The sequence below is a fragment of the Mytilus californianus genome, unplaced genomic scaffold, assembly GCF_021869535.1.
Source record: "Mytilus californianus isolate M0D057914Y unplaced genomic scaffold, xbMytCali1.0.p SCAF_15, whole genome shotgun sequence".
Taxonomy (NCBI): domain Eukaryota; kingdom Metazoa; phylum Mollusca; class Bivalvia; order Mytilida; family Mytilidae; genus Mytilus; species Mytilus californianus.
The window spans coordinates 21,802,280-21,822,466 of NW_026262637.1; the positions used below are offsets into that span (position 1 = coordinate 21,802,280).

General features: G+C 31.9%; 1 protein-coding gene and 1 long non-coding RNA gene across 2 annotated transcripts in view; one reads left to right on the forward strand and one right to left on the reverse strand.

The window, feature by feature from the left end:
- Positions 1-7,029: 7,029 nt before the first annotated feature.
- On the reverse strand, positions 7,030-9,729 carry LOC127725668 (uncharacterized). The gene is made up of 2 exons (XR_007993097.1): positions 9,327-9,729; positions 7,030-8,209 (listed from the first exon to the last, which is right to left on the reverse strand). It is a non-coding gene; the product is annotated as an uncharacterized LOC127725668 (long non-coding RNA).
- A 6,808-nt stretch (positions 9,730-16,537) lies between these two features.
- Positions 16,538-20,187, forward strand: part of LOC127725651 (hormonally up-regulated neu tumor-associated kinase-like) — a 41,421-nt gene continuing 37,771 nt past the window's right edge. Inside the window, exon 1 of the mRNA XM_052232751.1 lies at positions 16,538-16,734. The gene's annotated coding sequence lies outside the window, so the exon portion shown is untranslated. The remainder of the gene's footprint in view (positions 16,735-20,187) is intronic.

Genomic DNA, 20,187 nt, shown 5'->3' on the forward strand with positions numbered 1-20,187 from the left:
TTTAACCAATGAAGAACTGAGATCAAACGGACCACACGTTGATTAAATTTTTTTATACAATGGGTGCAGAAAGGGATAAATTGACGAAGAATTAGAGAAATTATTATATCGTCGTTTCGTCTTTACGGTTGTAACACAGTACATGATGCAGTGTGGCATGTAACGTGCTGTCTATTTGGGAATGTTAAATCAAATATATATGTGAGTTGTGTCCTTTTTGCTATGTGGTATGCATTTTTACACAGCCATACCGATATCTGTAACTTCTTATTGGTATTTCACTGTAAGCTCTGATAACTGCTACCCACGAGTAATGACTTTTTCACAAAATTTTAGCACAAAACGGGACGTTGTGCGTTTGTTTGCTATCCTTAACATATGTCAACATTTGAAAAACAAATATCAGTATTCAACCTATGCCAAATAACAAACTACTGTAGCTGTTTTATAACAATTAACGTTAACACTTAATAGGTAAAATACAGTCACTATATTAACCACCTCAAAATATTTTCTCAAATTTAGATGAAATAGAACACTCAACATTTGTTGAACAAAATGTGAAGAAACAAACAACCAAAAATTAAACTTCATGTTAGACAATTCATTAAGGAATGAGACATGTATGATGGAATACAATTTATTTGATTTGATAAAATATGGAAATTGACACTATAAGAAAAATATGGTTGTGTAAAGATAGAAATAAATTATAAAGGTTAAATGTACCCTGAAGTGAACAGAAAAGAAACCAACCACAGGTGGTTTGGCATGAAGATCCCTATGAACTCCTATCTTTAATTTCCTACCTGACATGAGAAACTAGAAGGAGGAAAATGATCGGAATCAAGTCTACAAGTGTAGTCGATGCATCAAGATTAATTTTCAAACGGGTTGAATGAACTATTTGTTTGATGGTAATCAATCTTTAGTAATTTAGACTTTTTCCGTATCTCTTTCTTAGAAAGTGACATAGGGGTGTAGCATAAAATCTATTTTCGAGCACTGGTTGTAGAATTCAGTTCATTTTAAATGGGAATCATTAGAGCAGGATACACCTCTTTGTAGATTTTTGGGTCTACAAAAACAGGTCTACAAAAAAAGAGTCTTGTCCTTTGTACATTTAGTATTGTCCTAATAATGTTTTCCATTAGACCTTGACTTCAAAAGAGAGGCGAAAGACACCAGGACATTTAAACTAATAAGTCGAAAATAAACTGACAACACAATGGCAAAATAAGAAAAAAGACCAAAAGACAAACAGCAGTACATAAAATACATTATAGAAAACAAAAGACTTGGCTACACTAACTCCACCAAAAAACCGGGGAGGATATCAAGTGCTCCGGAAGGGTAAGCAGATCCTGCTCCATATGCTACACCCGTCGTGTTACTCCTATAAAATAAGTCGATAAGTTATATCAAGTTATAAGGCATCACAAAATAGCGGATTGGTAATTGACTCTTTCCTAACCGTAAGACATCACCAAATTGATAAACCATAGGTAAAGTAAATGTTCTAACCATGAAACTTGACCGACTGTGAAAATTAGATTTTTTTTATGACAAAAGACAGACGTGACTGTTACCGATATAAACAACACATACATTAAAAAAATCAAAAAGCACAAAGAACAACACCTAAAACTAAAGCAAGAGCGACACGAACCTACCAACCAATATTTTGCTCATCTAATAGTAATTGAGTTATCTTTCTTTGATAATACCCGTAAAAACATATAGCTTCCTATGGCTTTTAGTGATTACATCACCAAAAGCAGGCAATAGCAGAAGCACTGGTGTTAAACTGATAATCGTAACTGGAATTACGACGATCCCAATATGGCGACGGCAGAAATAGGTAAAATCTTTTCAGTCATTTTTCTCAAATGTAGCCCGTTGTTGTCAAGAGTTACTCAGCTGCAAGGTTTTTCTATACCATTACATCATATTTGAATCGTAACGGTGCACTATAATTGTCTAAGCGCTTAGAAAATTGCCGTCGAAAAATTCGGGATGATAACCGTAACTCGCAAAAATGATAATCGTAATTTCGGTATTAATAAATAAGAAGATAATCGTAACTGGATAGTGTTTGATTGGTATTGACACGAAAAACGTCTATCTAATAGCATATGATGAAAATATGGTGATGAATTAATCACGAAAACATTCCCACATCTTATGACATTTCTTTGTGTGCATATATGATTAACAGTTCTAATGTAAACAGCTACATACTAGTATATATTATAAAATTGGAAGGGGGACCAGCTTCAATAAATTTGTAAATGGGGAAACACGAACTATGTTAAATTACTGAAAACTCCAGGAACTAGGACCGTCACAAAATATGGGAGAACATTTTAAAAAAAAGTCATCATGATCTCTTCATGTTTAGAGTTAAAAAGAAATATTGTTTGGTATTCTATTTAAATACGGACTTGAAAACAAATGTAACACCTTTTTGAATGTGTTAAAAGTTGTATAGCCCATAAATACTATAAAAATGCTTAGCTACTTCATGACCGTCACTGACATTTCGATATCTCAGAAAATAACTATAAATTTTAACAACACCAATTTAGTTTGGCATTCTAATAATATGACATCCTTAAAACGTTTAATGATAATATAAGAGTAGAGAAAAGTTGGAATGCTTATGTGTTATGGAGTTAAGCATATGGTGGCGTGGAGTTCATTGGCAAACATGGATTTGTGTTCTTTAATAGTTTGGCCAAAAGCCCGAAGATCAAGAAATCAAATTGATGTGGCCTTAAATTACCTTACAAGCTATATTTATTCAAAGAATGACTGCAACTTTAAGAAATCATAGCGCATATTCCGCCATATCAGAAACAAACTGATTCAAGAAATCATAAATACTTGGTATATGAAAAATATGCTGCATACATATGCATGGAAGTTATTGTAGAGAACAAAATATTGAAGGTAACAAAGAACATTTTTGTACTTGCATAATTACCATATACTTAGTACTTTTTTATCAAATGAAAACAAAAATTAGCCTTTCATAATTGTCATGCATTTTTCTAAAGCACAAAATATTTGTTTGATTATCTATTAAAGTCTTTGTAATTAAACCAGTTTCGACCGTGATGATCTACATATTATGCCTTCTGAGGACCAATACACATATATATATATAATATATATTTGTGTTTTTGTTCAGTCCTTCAAATGCTTCGCAAGACTATACGCGCCATTTAGTCAAGACTAATAAAAACAATAAACACAAGGAACAATAAACACATGGAACAATAAACACAAGGAACAATAAACACAAGGAACAATAAACACATGGAACAATAAACACAAGTAACAATAAACAATAGTAACAATAAACACAAGTAACAATAAACAATAGTAACAATAAACAATAGTAACAATAAACTGGTAACTATTCTAGATCCTTTACCATCCACCCTGTTTAAAGAAACGTCCTAAAATGTATGGGTATTTAATCAAAATATTTGAAGTTAATTTTTAAAATCATATAAAATATCAGTGTAAAACAGAACAAAAGTTAATTTACTTGAAAAATATGAACGGCTATTTTAACCGGGATACATTTCACTCCAAAATTAAACTATATGTATTTCTATTGAAATATAAGGGAAAGGGCAAAATGAAAACTCATATCCACCAATCAAAGTATCAACTGTTAAATCCAATAATGCAGTTAAGTAACTGATGGAAAATTTTGTTCATTTCTCGCAGAAATTTAGTATAAACGTTCAGTTTATAGCACCCCCCCCCCCCCCACCATTTCCCTTTCACATAATTTGTGGACCCATCCCCGAATATAAACAACAGGGAACTCAAAACTGACTACGATCTTATGATAAATGAGGTCTGTATAAGGCACGGGGGAAGGGGTGGTGTCACTTCTGGCGTGCTGCTGAAATTAAAAAAAATAATATCATATATTGCCGAAGACCAAAAATCTGATCCATGTTATAACTTATATGTGTATATAGGAAGTAACCCACAGCCACCCCCGTGGTATAGGGAATATTAAGATAGGGGAGGTTAACTTGCCCTTTTTATTGATTTAAAAGTTGATTGGATATATGCAATATTTGAGGCAAAACATATGGCATATTGAAATGTGGTATACGGGACTTGAAAGGATTGCACTTTTGGGATATGGGATACTGCTAATACCCCCCCCCCCTCCTTCCCAACTTCCCAAAAAAAAACCTAAACGCGAAAACAACATTGAAACTTTGAAAGAATTTAAATTATCTATTTACCACAATAACTGACTCGACAGCTGCTTCATTTTCCATATCTTTAACAGGTACATGTATATATTAAAAGGTTATGCATATTGTTGTCAGTTATAAATCGAGATATATATACATGTAAGTAAATTTGTCCTAAATATTAACCTGTAAGTTGCTTCATTGTTTTTTTTTTATTTTGCGCGTTTATGTCACCGTTTAACTGGACATTGCCGTTTTTACACACAAAATACCATTGACAAGCTGGAAGACACATTTATCATTTTTCAGTTACTATTATCCCATAAAGAAATTACGATTATCAAACAAGAAAAATGCCATCGAATTACGATTATCATCCCGAATTTTTCGACGGCAATTTTCTAAGCGCTTAGACAATTATAGTGCACCGTTACGATTCAATATGATGTAATGGTATAGAAAAACCTTGCAGCTGAGTAACTCTTGACAACAACGGGCTACATTTGAGAATCAAAGCGCGAAAGCGCTGTAAAGGCAGTTAATTACAGGTTGTGTGTATTTTTAGTCCAGTTATATCATTATCTTGCATAGTACAGTGTACATGTACTTATCAGAGGTGGCTTTCAGTATTTAGGATTTAGAGTTTTCTAATGATATTGAACAAGTTTTATGAATGTCATATTCTGAGCACTATATGAAGGCGATTGTTCTCACTTGTTTATGAACTAGTGCATTATGTCCAGTTTGTTCCTTTTTTGTCTATGTTTATAGTCAAATTAGTTATCAAAGGTACCAGGATTATAATTTAATACGCCAGACGCGCGTTTCGTCTACATAAGACTCATCAGTGACGCTCAGATCAAAATAGTTACAAAGCAAAACAAGTACAAAGTTGAAGAGCATTGAGGACCCAAAATTCCAAAAAGTTGTGCCAAATACGGCTAAGGTAATCTATTCCTTGGATAAGAAAATCCTTAGTTTTTCGAAAAATTCAAAGTTTTGTAACAGGAAATTTATAAAAATGACCATTTAATTGATATTCAAATACTGTTTAAAATAGTTAGGCATTTTCTTTTTAGTAATAAGTAAATGTTATCAACTGTATTTTATTCAACTCTGCAAATGTGGTTTGTTACTGGTAAGTATGGATGATAGTTGTTTCATTGGCAATCATAACACATCTCCTTATTTATATAATGATCTATATTCAACGACCTCAGGTACAAAAAAAATGTATGTAACTAAACTATGATGGGAAACCTTTGACTTCTTTCTTTTATATAAACTTTTGATTTGGTACCATAGAACTATTTAGAATAAATGTACATTGCAACATGTCAACTCTTTCAATGACAATACTTTTTTTAGAAACTTTAACTCCAAGCAAAATTATATTTCCAAGTATAAAGTAATTTATGAATGAAAAAAGGAGTTCTTAATTAAGAAATAAACTGATTCGCTGAGCACAGCTGGATACACCCACAGATGTCCAACCCTGAACAGTTGGGGCAAAAATGGACACAATATTCAAGCTTGATACAGGTCTGAATTTGGATTGTAATTAAATATTTGACATATTATAGTTTCTGAATAAATGTAGTCAAAGAACTTGAAATCGGTTATATGAATTGAATTTATATTCAATTAAAGATTTCTTGCTGTTGTGCAATACACTGTGCTGTTGCGCAATACCTTATAAATCTGTTGCCAGACTATAAACAAATAAAGTTCAATTTCCTCTCAATGTCATATTTGAAATTTATGAAAATCAATAGGAGAGATTTACATCAATAGCTATAAATAATTCACCAAAGTTTCATGTGAACTGCTTAAAGCATTTTTGAGTTGTCCAAAAACTGGAAAATCCCCCCTTTTTTAATGAATAAAACCCCATTACTCAGAAATGTAAAATCTAAAATTTATAAAATTCTAAAGGGAGCTTACGGATTGATAATTTAGTCTTAGATGCAAGATTTTTTTATCAGTTGTAAGTGGCTTTGAACTAGCTGTTAGTAACTGCGAGTACTCTCAGATCTGTACTTAGTGTCTTTTTGTTGTTTGGATGTACAACTACCCGACCACGTCCACTTGTATTTGTATTTATCCATCTGATGAGTTAAGCCTCTTCCAACTGATTTTTATAGTTTGTTCTTATATTGTACTGTTACACCACTGTCCCATGTTAGGGGGAGGGTTGGGATCCAGCTAACATGTTTAACCCCGCCACATTCTGTATGTTCATGTATGTGCCTGTCCCAAGTCAGGAGCCTGTAATTCAGTGGTTGTAGTTTGTTTATGTGTTGCATATTTGTTATATTCGTTCATTTTTTGTACATAAATTAGGCCGTTAGTTTTCTTGTTTGAATTGTTTTACATTGTCATTTCGGGGCCTTTTATAGCTGACTGTGCGGTATGGGCTTTGCTCATTGTTGAAGGGTGTACTGTGACCTATAGCTGTTAATTTCTGTGTCATTTGGTCTCTTGTGGAGAGTTGTCTCATTGGCAATCATACCACATCTTCTTTTTTATATTTACATCAACAGATATAAACAATTCACCAAAGACAAGGTGAGACAACAAAACTTAGTTGTAAGATCTCTGAAATTTTTTACACAGTACAAGTTTTTCTCATTGTTGGAGATTGTACGGTGACAGTAACACCTGTAACTGCTTAAACCCATTTCTTATGCACTTTAGTTCGATAAACTCACTGAATATCATACCACATCTCCTTATTTTTATATGCATTACAATTTACATGTGCATGTAATTGTAAATATATATATATATCAGAACAAAATTCATTGCGTCACTTTTATTTATGCATCCTTTGGCACAATACAAGTTGTAAAATTACACAACATAAAACAACTAAATGTTATTTCAGATGAAAGTTTTGTTTCAGTTCCATTCATAGGATTTATTAGGATTTTGTATGTTTTGCCAAGTCCAATAATTCGCTCTATGTGCACGTGTTAATTGGAGACCTTTCTATCCCGTATAAGAGTTTTGGAACTAATTCTGTTTCTTTTTTTGAAAAAAGTTAGCAAACAAATCATGCACATTTAAACCTTTGTCTGCCATCACAGTCACCTGGATCACATAATTGAACTATTCTACATCTTTCAACTATTTCATAGTCACTGGTACAACCAACATATGCATTAGGGACATAGTTGACTAAACCACCAGGTGTCGAACATACAAGAATTTTCAGTGTTTCTGTTTTTATATGATGACAAGGTTGCCTGAGCTCTAGGAGCTTTAGGTTTTATCACGGGATATTCTGTGCTGTCAATAATAATCCAAGTCGTAGGAAACTTTAATTTGAAGTTGGATGGCGAAAAATAAATGACTAAACCACTAGATGGCCAAGTGTTAGCCTCACACCACTGTATGGACATAAAAACAATCCATGTATACACAATATTCTTAACACTAGATTCAATCTAGAATCTAGACAGTTCAAAGTTGGTTGTATAATGCCTCAATTTCATCAAAGTCACAAAAAAACTGATTTTCAACTGACACCCTATCAATTTGAAAATATATGTATCTCAAACAATGTGCTGCTTGACCAAGTGTGGTCAAAACAAATAAAAATTTAGTATACAACTCTAAACCGTTATAAAAATGCATGGCTGTGTCACATGTATTCATTTCAAAATTCTCTGCTGAAAACATAGGCATTGATGGTGTTTGCGTAATTCCATCTGTGAAGCTCAACATTAGCTCAGCAGTTGGTGGTGGACAGTCATAAATCCTTTCTGCAGTATGAATGACTTCTTCAGGAAAACCAACTTTACAATCAAAACTTTCCTCTAGATTTCTACTACAATATTCATCAAGTTTAGTTCTTTTGTTTTCACAGGAAACTGCCCTGATTTTTCTTTTTGCGGACGATTCAGTCTCTTGCTTGGTCCAGGAAAATAGGCTGGGAATGGCAGTAGACTTAAGTCTCTGTATGGTGGGTTTGCGCCCTGAAAAAGGTTATAAAACATTAGTTTTTTGATAATTAAATGAACTTCCATTTGCAATGTATACTTTATACTACCTGGCGAAATATTAACTAGATTTATTCATTACAATCTGGATAAAACTATGTTTGCCTGATTCAATGAATGTTATGTAAATCCAAAGGACAAACAATGAGAGACTTATGCAACAAACGTACATTGTATGTACCTAAATAACTATAATATAGATGAGAGCATGTCATTGTTTTGTTCCTTTATTCTAATATTGTAGATATACCTAGGGTCCGAACATCAACCTATGGTAAGAACTCTTTTAAATACACAACTGCTGTTTTATGGAATGATCTACCTGATGATTTTAGAAAAATTGCTAATTTTAGTCAGTTCAAAAATATTTTAAAGTCATGGAATGGAAATGACTGTAAGTGCACAGTTTGTGCAGATTTTTAGTTAATATATTATGCTAAAATTATTTACCATTTAGATCATACCCCCTTTTTTCTTTAAAACATTTTATGCTATGCATTTTACCAGCTTTTATGCCTAGTTTACACTTATATGCTTTTAGCTCTAATACCTAGCTTATGCTTATATTCTGCTTATTACCATCATGCTTTTTAGTGCTTCTTTTTGTGCTGTGTAATTTATTGCATGTGTATTATGTGTTGTATTGTTATATGTTGTATTGTTATAAATGTCTTGTATGTCGGTTAAAAGCTCATTAGAGCTGATGTTTGTCTTTGTTTGTATACCTTGCCGACTCTAAATAAAGCTTTTTATTATTATCATTATTATTATCCTGTTAACATTGTCATTGATATTTTTCAAGAAAGTCTATGAGGCATAGCTTATGCATTCCTGTCATTACTACATTAGCATAATTACTGCTAAAATAATTCTCAGTATGATATACCTCTTGTAAGAAATCATTATAATTGTAGCAATCACCAAAAAATCTCAAACAGATCACATTGAATCGTAATCCAAAAAATTATGACGTCTTGAATTAACCACCCCCTTTTATTCTAAAACGATAATTGCGGTTGTAAACAGACTTTGGTTTATTCGCATGGCGATTACATATATAACTATATATTTCAAAAAGAAAATAGAGTTTTACCATGAATAGTTTCCTGCACGTAGTCTTTTTCAGTAAAACGTGCCTTGCAAACAACAGCTGATTGAGATGGACTCCTCGATTTCATCGACATCGTGTTCTCGTCCAATCTGCGTATGGGCCATGGCGTTGATCCAACTTTTCCTTCTTTTTAAGTCATTTGGAAATGCATGTCCTCCTCTTAAATGACATCCAGGTACACAACAACAAGTACTTGGCATCGTTAATTAAAAATGTAACTGAAATAGTTGCACAGTGCAGAAACCAGAAGTTGAGGAACAGGATCGGCTACCACGGCGCCACCTATTCAGGAACGATAATTTGCTACTTTGTATAACTGCGAAATAACAATAACGTTAGACGGGTTCACGTGCATAAACATAAATACGCTATAAATTGTATAATATAATTCATGTTCAGTCGACCTTTAATTATTATATCAACGACTGAAATGATTAATAAACATCTAGATTGCAGATAACACTCGAAATTAACCCGAGCTCTTTCCACACGGAATTCAAATAATTCTAGTTTGTCAATCGGTTGACTGCTTATAATGCAAAATACAAATATATCAAAAGTTCTTAAAACTAACAAAACACAATGATCGTTTCTCTATTTCCCAATGTAAATGAAATGAAACAAAAAACATTTTATATCACCATAAGAAGAGGAGAGAATTCAACATTTCCGGATCTACTTGGAGCCTACTGACCCCCCACGTAGATAAGTTGGATATCGCGGAAGGAAGGATTAACCCGGCAACCAGAAAGGCATTAAAGCACTGCCTTTAAAAATGACTGAAAAGATTTTACCTATTTCTGCCGTCGCCATATTGGGATCGTCGTAATTTCAGTTACGATTATCAGTTTAACACCAGTGAGAAGGAAGATATTTATAGTCCTTGCTTTCTGATTGTCAAGAAAAAAGTTCAAAATGACAAAAAATATTTATTTTCATCGTCAGTATTTGATACTTGAGGGGAATTAACTCGGAAGTTTTCGTTTAAACATATCCGTCTTTGGGAGCTACCATTTGATTTTTATGGGGGGACTAGGATAAACAATTTTGTTTAGATTAGTTGTTATCTCTGTCCTGCCTTTTTATTTTTCACTCTATATGGTCCTGCCTTTTTTTATTAGTTTATCCTGACTTTTTTACATAAATAGTCACCCTTTTTTTTTTTTGCCAAGTTGCTCATCCTGCCTTTTATTTTTTACTCAAAACTCCTGTCCTGCCTTTTTTTTCAAATTTCATAACTCATATTAAAAAAATGACGATTTCAACCGTATAAAGTTATTTGTAGATCGTCTAATGCTGATTTTTTATGTTGTTATGACAATATCTCTCTATCTGTTATAATTTTTAAGATAATTTAAAAAAAAAATTGGTAAATAAGTCATTTAAGGGCCACAATTCCTATAATGTTTCAATTGACGATTCCAAACAAAAAGTATTGATTGATTGATTGAATGGTGTCTAACGCCACTATCAACACCGTTGTGCTATTTCGTGGCGGTCAGTTTTTATTGGTGGAGGAAGCCAGAGTGCCCGGAGAGAACCACCGACCTTCGGTAGGAAAACTAACAATCCTAGTCTATTAAGATTGGAGTCGAGTGCAAAAGTAAGAATGGTAGATCTTGACGTGCTGATTCTTCGCTACCTGTTACGAATTTCAAGATAATAGTCGAAAAACTGGTTGATTCCTTTGTTCTATTTGTTGACATATCGCCATGTGTTTTGCTTGGCGGACATACACGGCATAAAATATAAACTAGATATACCATCAGAGTGATTGTATCTAAGTTTGGTCCAGATTGGCCGAGTGGGTTCAGAGGAAATTTTGAAAATGTTCACGCACGACGGACGCCAATATATATATAGCTATTTCTTACATCAACATGTGAGCCAAGGTGAGCCAAAACACAAACGGCATCTAGCTGTCAACATTTTGTCTTTATTTGTTAATGGCAATATCTCACATTTACCTTGATCAAATGTGAGCTAAAACATAAAGCCTTAGGCATCTTAAGTTCATTTAATTTCCCATCGTGTCGAGAGCTATTTAGAGTTTGACATATGATAAAAACTAATCATTATCGAAGACCGTGTGTTGCCCTTTAGAATGTGTTACCCTTTAAATGTTGTTTTATGTTTGTTTGTTGTTGTTGTTTGTTATGTTGGTTTTTGATTTTGTTTTTTTTTGTGGGGGGGGGGGGGGGGGGGGGGAGGATATTCGGTGACATACACTTGTGATAACAATTCAAAAGAGCACGCTATAACTGCATTCAAAGTATAAGATATGTTTTTAGTTCAGCAATCCCATGCAGCTAATTTAGTTACAATTATTACAAATGAAATATGTTATTCGTCAATGTTATAGTCAACAGAAACAATAAGAGGTCAAGGTCAACAAATTATCTTTCCTCAACAATACATTTACCAATATTGCGTGCTCTTAGTTGTATTTGGAAAGAATCAACTATTTGACCATATCAAATGAATGGTATATATTGCGAAAGATCTGAAAAATTAATCTTATTTTCGATAATATATGAATAAATAACAGAGAGACCTCGACAATGAAGTCAATCTTAATTGTTATCAAAGTATAAAGTAAAGTTTACCACGACACTTATGCGTCATAGTTTATTCAAGCTGTGCATGAAAAACGCTTTGGTGTCATTGAAGCAGTTTTTCTTCTTTATTTTGGTGCTTGGCATTTGAGTAAACATACTTGCTCACGTCAGAATTTAAAAACGTAATTCCCAGAACGATATCGGCACGGAACTAAGTTGTTTAATTTTCTGTTTATTACCTGAAGAAAATGTTTATAAACACTTTATAATTCCTCAATATTCCTTGTGAGAGACCACCACAAACATTTTTCAAGAAGTTTTATGACATTTCAAAAGGATAAAATAAACATTTCATGAAATATTCATTTATTGCTCTGAAAAGAGATGGATGCACGAATCAGTCATTCCAGATTTCTTGGAATTTCCTATAACTGTGATCTTATAGCAGATATATCTTAAAACATTGTGCGGTGGGATTAAAGTATACAATGCCAAACAATTAATTACTGATTTTTCGAAAAATGCCATTTTAAAATACGTTTTGTACTTATTTATTTTGCTTTATGAGAAATTGTATTTCTTTCTCGTAAAAAGGAGGTATTGCCAATTTTCCATAGCCCAAGGTATCAAAATCAGAAAGTTGTTTAAACCTTGAATCCAAATATGAATGACACTAAACGGTATATTTTAAATATTTTATAACTATTTTTACATTTATTCATAAATCAGAACTGCAGTTGAAGACATTTTTTTCTGCAGCCTCTCAAGCTTTTTTTTTTTAATGTTTTTGTAAAATTTTTTCATCGAAGATTACATGTATCCTTCACCAACATGAATTAATTTGTATATGAACGACAAAATCATAGCACTTATGAACCAACCATCTTTTGGAGTATGATTTAGTTCCTTGTTTAAACTGGAGTGTACACATATAAAACGGTGATACTGTAAATTTCAGAAAGATTGAAAGAATTTTCTAAAAAATGTCCCTGTAGTTAAATATATTCAGTGGAAATTCTCTCTCTCACTGGGAAACAAAAACAAAAAATAGTATAAAATTAAATAAGAAGACGTGTTAATTGCCAATGAGACAACTCTCCACCAGAGACCAAATGACATAGAAGTTAACAACTATACCGTACGGTCTTCAACAATGAGCAAAACCCATACCGCATAGTTAGCTGTAAATGGCCCTGAAATGACAAAGGTACACCAGATCTGTTCCGCACTTATAATATGGTTAGGGTTCAACAACCGGGACACTCAATTACAACATTTGTTTTAAAGTACTTAAAATTTCGAGTGAAAGAAATGCTGTTATAGTATAAAAATCACATTTGGTATGATTACCAGTGAGACAATTGTGCACCAAAGACAGCGGCTGCCCCCAATACAGACCGGATGTTTACATCGATTTCTACGTACTTTATATAAAGATAATAATTAACTTTGTACCATTGCTACTACAACTCTTCAACCCAGATTAGTGTGTGTTACTTACACGAATTCTTTATTAAAACTGGATACCAATTAAAGACTTCTAAACAAAATGCATTTCCTTTCACGCCATTTAATTTTACTTCAAAATCTTATTTCACACGTACCCACAATTAAATCGTCTGTGAAATTGAGTTCGAAAAATCATTTTTCTTTAATCCTTCAAGAAATTGCTTTTTCCTGGTCATATTATAAAGTATTGCAAACGATAAATATCGTATTCATCAATTGATTAAATAATTCATGAATAATATAAGCCCAGTGCCAGAATGAACGTGTGAAAAACTTTTCGTCAGATTGCTATAAACAAAGGCATGACGAGCTTTCAATAATTCAATCATTTGTTGAATATGGTAATTGACCAAGGATTATTGGAGTCATTGAAGGCAAACATTCCGTTACAGAGAATACTAGCTGTCACTGTGTATATCAGAGCATTTTCTTAAGTCTATTATATAAATACATGATATTGGATATTGATGGAGATATGTTTTGTAATTAGGTAAGATGCTATTGTATTACGTTTAAAACGGATTTTAATATTTCTGTTAAGATGTGGACTGATTTGAAAAAAAATAATACGCTCATTAGACCCTTTTGGAATGATAACAACAGCATGTTCTGATAATAAAAGCATTGTCATTCTGGAAAGTGATAACAAACATATATATAATCATCACTTATTTGTTCACTTTTGTTATTTTGTAATTTTTGGAAACAATTTTTGGAAACAACTGAATTGAATTTTAACAACTAATTTTTGCAAATAAAGACGTCACCTTTTTCGTCAAATATATATTTGGTCGCTTCATTTTCCTTCGCCTTATTTTCTTACTTGTATTATTTCTGGACTTTAACATAGAGATTCCCCCGTTACCATAGCTTGTTTGACATCTTGCCTTTTATTTATCCTCTTAAAGATCGTTCAATGCCAAAAGATTTTATCTGCAAATTGTATGCATAACTTTCGTTTGCATAGTTTAGAAATAATCTTATTTCTAAAATAACTACTTTCATGCAAATGTAAATGTTTAGCTGCTGATGGTACCGGGTAATAACCTTTTCTACAAACATTTGGTAAATATTCTACTGAACATATATTTATGAAATCATTAACTTTTTAATCAGCTATCTATCTTTAAATGTATTTTTGTACTTATGTACTTTACAAGTAAAGACAGTAAATATTTACTATACTTCAAGTTCTTGTTGATATAAAATTTAAATCATTATTTATTTAGTGACATTTCTGTTTACAATGAAGAACAATCATAGCAGAGTCAATAACTTTTAAGTTTATATTTTTTTAATCCACATCATAATTTACATGTTTACGACCTATCGTCGAATTTTATTTTTCTGCACTTGTGATTTGTTCGTTTTGTAGACTTGTCCCTTTATTTGTGTGTTTTAGAGATAAAAAAAATATAATTTTTAAAAGAAAAACATAGTTCATATCATACAAATACAACTGAAACTCATTTATCTTCTGAATCAGAAGGATCTAAAGTTGCTCAGTCCATATCTAAAGAATTGTGTTCAAAATAGGGAATTTTTCAGATTTTTTTCCCCGATAATTAAAAAAAATATGCACATATAAGTACTTCTCTCTATTGTTAGTGTGTACAATTATAATTTTTAACTCTTGTTTATATAAATGATTATCTATTTGTCTAACAGAATCCTACACACATTTCATGTTTGTTTTCGAGACCATGGAACAAAATCTATGAATTAATTATATAGAATCCCATACAGGATATTAAAACAACAGGAAAAGACAAAATAATAGAAGGATAAAACATATTTAGAAATATAAATTAAAGACAATACACAAACATTGTGACAGTGGTAATTAATTTAAATTATGCAAAGACCCTATATATAGCTTGTTAAGTATTCCTAAAAATACAAATTCAAAGATCAAAAAGAGATTTCTAGTTACTTAGAAAGCAATACACATAAATATAATGGTAAGTTGTGGTATGAAACGTGAAGCTATTCTTCTCTGATTTTTACACAGTGGTATTGTATATATCATAGATATGAAATAATGTCGCTGTAGTTGTGTTGCGTTATAACCAATCCTTAATTACTGACCAGAGTAATCTGGATTATGTTAAAAAAACAAAACAATAAAAAAATCAAATCTCAAAGAGAGAAATTCTGCTATGAAGCATGTGTTTCACCATTTGTATAGAATATCTGATGGGGACAGAAATAGTTTTACTCTGTATTAGTCAAGTAGTCGTATTGATTATTGATTTTGTAATGTTGATGAAGTTGACACAAGTACCTGATGATATGTGAGCACGTTTTATTGTATTGTTTATATCCTTCCGACCTTTACATTACGGATTGATTTTTGTCTGGTCATTGCCATGAGGCGAACTAAGGAGTAAGTTGTCTTTCTCGAACTTGAAAAATTGAAATTTTGTTCAACATATATTCTCTTTAATAAGAATTTGAAATTCGTCTTTGAAAATGTTTCAAAAGTCCTAGTCAATCTTGACATTATATTCTCTGAACCCCTTCAAGCAAAACAAATAACTTGGGATGAAGAAAAATACCAAGCAAGGAAACATGTGAAGTATATTTTTTGTCAAGGAGAAGGCAGATAAATTACATTTAGATACAAAATCAAGATGTGCAAACTTGTGTTTACAATTTACTTTCAAAATCGCTGATTTGTTTTCTTTATTTATAAAACGCGGTAGTTTTAATTGTTCAAGGAAATGTTACGATAAAGTTGTTTCATCAACAGACCGCCGAGTCTATCTTGAAAAGTACATATTTGTAATCACGAAAAAAATACTTGACTTTTAGGTGTTAAAATTTAATTGGTTCCAGTCAAGTTCCGATCAGAGAATTGACCATCCGATTGTTTATCTTACGTATACGTCAATGCCCGATGCGGTTGCCTAGGCGTAAAGGATAAAGAAATAAAAAAGAGACTCTCATAATTAATGGAAGAGAATTATAGAGATAAATAAGAAGAGTCCAAAGGGAGCAATAAGTTAGACATACTCTATCAAATATGTATCCTTCGAAATACCAAAACAAACACGTCATGATGTGAACATTGAACCCTTGACATTTAAATTAAGTGACAAAAATTTTGATATTTAAAAAATATTTATTTGTACAATATGTGGATGTGTACAATATATGCCTCCATCGCATGGAAGTGTTTACATTGATTTAAGCCTTAAATTAGGTGTGTCAGGATCTGTTACGACTTAATTAACAAGATCAGAAATTGACAATAGGAAAATGACATTCCCCATTGATTTGGAGGAACTGATTATTCTATGATGGAATAAAATCTATACAAGGTGAGTGAGGATTTTGAATTATTAATTTTGCATCTTAATTATCAAAGAATAAATATGTATATTGTATTAACGTCGAAAAATCGTTTTTAAGTACTGAATCAGGTTGCAGCTTTAAATTCGAGGGGTTAATAATTTGATTATCAGGATGATTATAAACACATTGTGAGTGACAGTTCGTGTTGATTCTGGGAACTTCGTTGTGTTACAGAGAGTAGTTACTTGTTTTAGATGCCATCAATTTGGATATATATTCCATCCCAGCTTTGAACAGAAAAAATACCCTATACGGAGTAAAAAAAATATTTAAAAACAAACTTTTGTATTATAGTATAGTACATATGTTCATACAAGCTCTCGACATTTATGAGAAGTATTCCCAAGTGAAGAAAAGGCTGAAACTCGGTTCGATTCTCACATAGCTAATGTAGGTAGTGGCATTTTTAGAATTTTAAAATTGCAGCTACATTTATAGCAGGGTTGTAGAGGTTTACAAATTTTATTTGTTAGATAATTCTGATAAGGGCAGTGAATAAAGGAGTTGGCGTTTACGTAATAACCAAGAAACCCTTGTTGAATGACCTCTCGATGGAACGACAAAACAAGCTCATTTTATTTTATTCAAATTTTGTATGAAATTAGATCTTTCAATAAGAGTTGTCTATCCATGTTGATGAATTCTTATAATGAGAAAAAGAATAAAAAAAAAGGAAACCATTTTGCATTCCAATCTATCTTTAAGTGTTTGGTATAGGAATTATTGAAGTATAAATCGATAGGGTGAATTATAGAAGAAGAAAAAAAAAATGAACGAAAAAGGACAGAGCAATAAACTACGTCGTTTAGCCAACGTCGTTAACAACACCCCCCCCCCCCCCCCTCCCCTCCCCCCATACTGTCAATAACCACAGGGATTTGTCACTAAAAAAAATACCTTTATAGTGTTATATTATGGTATATAGGTACTTTTTTCATAAATAAGTGCCTGGGTCAATAAATTATAACAACGCAATATAATGACACCCCAGAAGTATACACTTTATATGAACATGTTGGTTAAAGGTTTCTACCGTAAATGAAAAATCACAATGGAAACATTGCCGTCATGACATTTCACATGATCGTTTGATCTCCGCTTCCTATAATAGTCAATTTCTAGATGAAACCCGATCGAGGTACAAATGGACCAGGCAAACTGCTCTATCTGTAGAAATCTGCATAACCTGTCAAGTGAAGAGGGCAATTTTTCGGAAAATGTAACCCATGATGTCGATATCAATTATATATTATATTTCATAACAAGTTATAATAAATGAAGACCAAATACCGATGAACAAAACAAAACATCAAAAGCAAAATAAAGATTTAATAAAATATCTGCATCCGTATACAATATTATCTTCAACTATACATTTAAGTATTTCTTTGAAAGCTTAAAACAAACTTTACATTGTCACTTGTAGATTTTAAAGATCAACGAAATTTATAGCCGTAAAGATAAATTTGGTTCATCTCTCATTTCATAACCATGTTTATGACATGTTTTCAAAACATGATCAATTAAACGACAGCAATAAATCTTAATTCTTAATGTTAATTTTCTTTAAAATTGTAATAAACTCTGTAAAATCTTTATTCTTTAAACATAAGTTTCGAAATTTATATGACATGTATATATATGCGTACATTGTCTAACTGTCTATAATTTACAGTATTTCAAAATAACGGTTCACGCTCTATGCGTTATGCATCTACACAGTTGAAATTGAAATAAAAGTAAAATAACAAAAATACCGAACTCCAAGGGAAATTCAAAACGGAAATTCCTTTATAATATGATAAAATCAAAAGCTCAACCACATCAAACGCATGGAAAACAACTGTCATATTCCTGACATGGTACAGGTATTTCCTTATGTAGAAAATGGTGGATTAAACCTGGTTTTATAGCTAGCTAAACCTCTCACTTGTATGGTAAACGGACAGAAAGTCACAGGACAAAAAGTCACAGGACATAAAGTCACAAATTGGATAGGACAAAAAGTCACAGGACAAAAAGTCACAAATAATTTGTTGACAATTGTTTGAATATATAAGAGAAAGATCTTCAAATAAAGTCTTTTTTTACATTTATTCATTTTTAAGTTTAGGAAATTGTTCATAAGCCTTGATAAATGAAAAATTATTAAATTTTAATCATGCAAATGATATATTTCTTGGCACCATGAAGCCATTTAAGTGCCAAACCACTTTGACATTTTGTTATCATAACAATTATTTGAATATCATTGATATTTATTGAATAAATTTTAATTACAAAGTTGCTTCATATATTATAGTTCAGGAAAAAATCAAAAAATTATTTTAAAAATTAGTGTTTTCTTGTTCAGAGAAAAATAATCTCAAAATTGAATTGTGACTTTTTGTCCTGTGACTTTTCGTCCGTGACTTTTTGTCCGTGACTTTTTGTCCTGTGACTTTCTGTCCTACATTCACTTGTATGACAGTCGCATATAATTCCATTATATTCACAACAATGTGTTGGCAAAACAAACAGACATAATAGGTAAAAATGTCAAAAATTGGGGTACAGCAGTCAACATTGTAATATAATCTTAATCACTATAAAAACAAACAACTATTTCGACAAAGAAAAAGAAGATGACATCTAGACACTCAAGACACTTGTACCAAAAGTAATGTTATAACATTTCATCTCCTTTTTTATCTGTGATTTTCCATTTAAAATATTAAAATAATTTTTTTGTGTTCGTGTCGATCTGGTGAGTCAAGCCATTTCCAACTGATTTTTACAGTTTGTTCTACACCATTGTCTCATGCTAGAAGACGGGTTGAGCGCTCACAAACATTTTTAACCCCGCTACATTCTGTATATGGCTGTCCAAAGTCAGAAGCCTCTAATTCAGTGGTTGTCGTTTGTTACTTTATATCATATTTCGGGTTTTTTGTACATAAATCAGAGCCTTTTATAGCTACCTATACGATATGCATTTTGATAATTGTTGAAGGCCGTACGATGAACTGTAGTCTTTGCAATCATACCACATTTACTTGTTTTTATATATTATCTTTTTAGAGACTCATTTGACCACAAGAAGAGTTATTTGGCAATTGCAGGGTTTTTTCTCGAATAATCAAAAATATATATATACAAACCTTACATTTATGTTTTTCATATAAAAAAGTGTTTCTGAAAAATGCACACAGTAAAAATGTCTGAATGTAGGTACAAACGGTTCTAAGATTAGAGAGAAAACGGTTCTAAAATTTGAGAGAGAAAATATTTCTTGAAATATTAGATAAACTTCGTTCACTCGACTATAAAAATCGATATTGAAAGCCTCTTTTTCAAGGTCCAAGTCGAGTTTCAGATCGAAAATCAAGTTAACATGGAAAGAAAACTTATTTGAGGACAAATGGCATTGTAACTGCGAT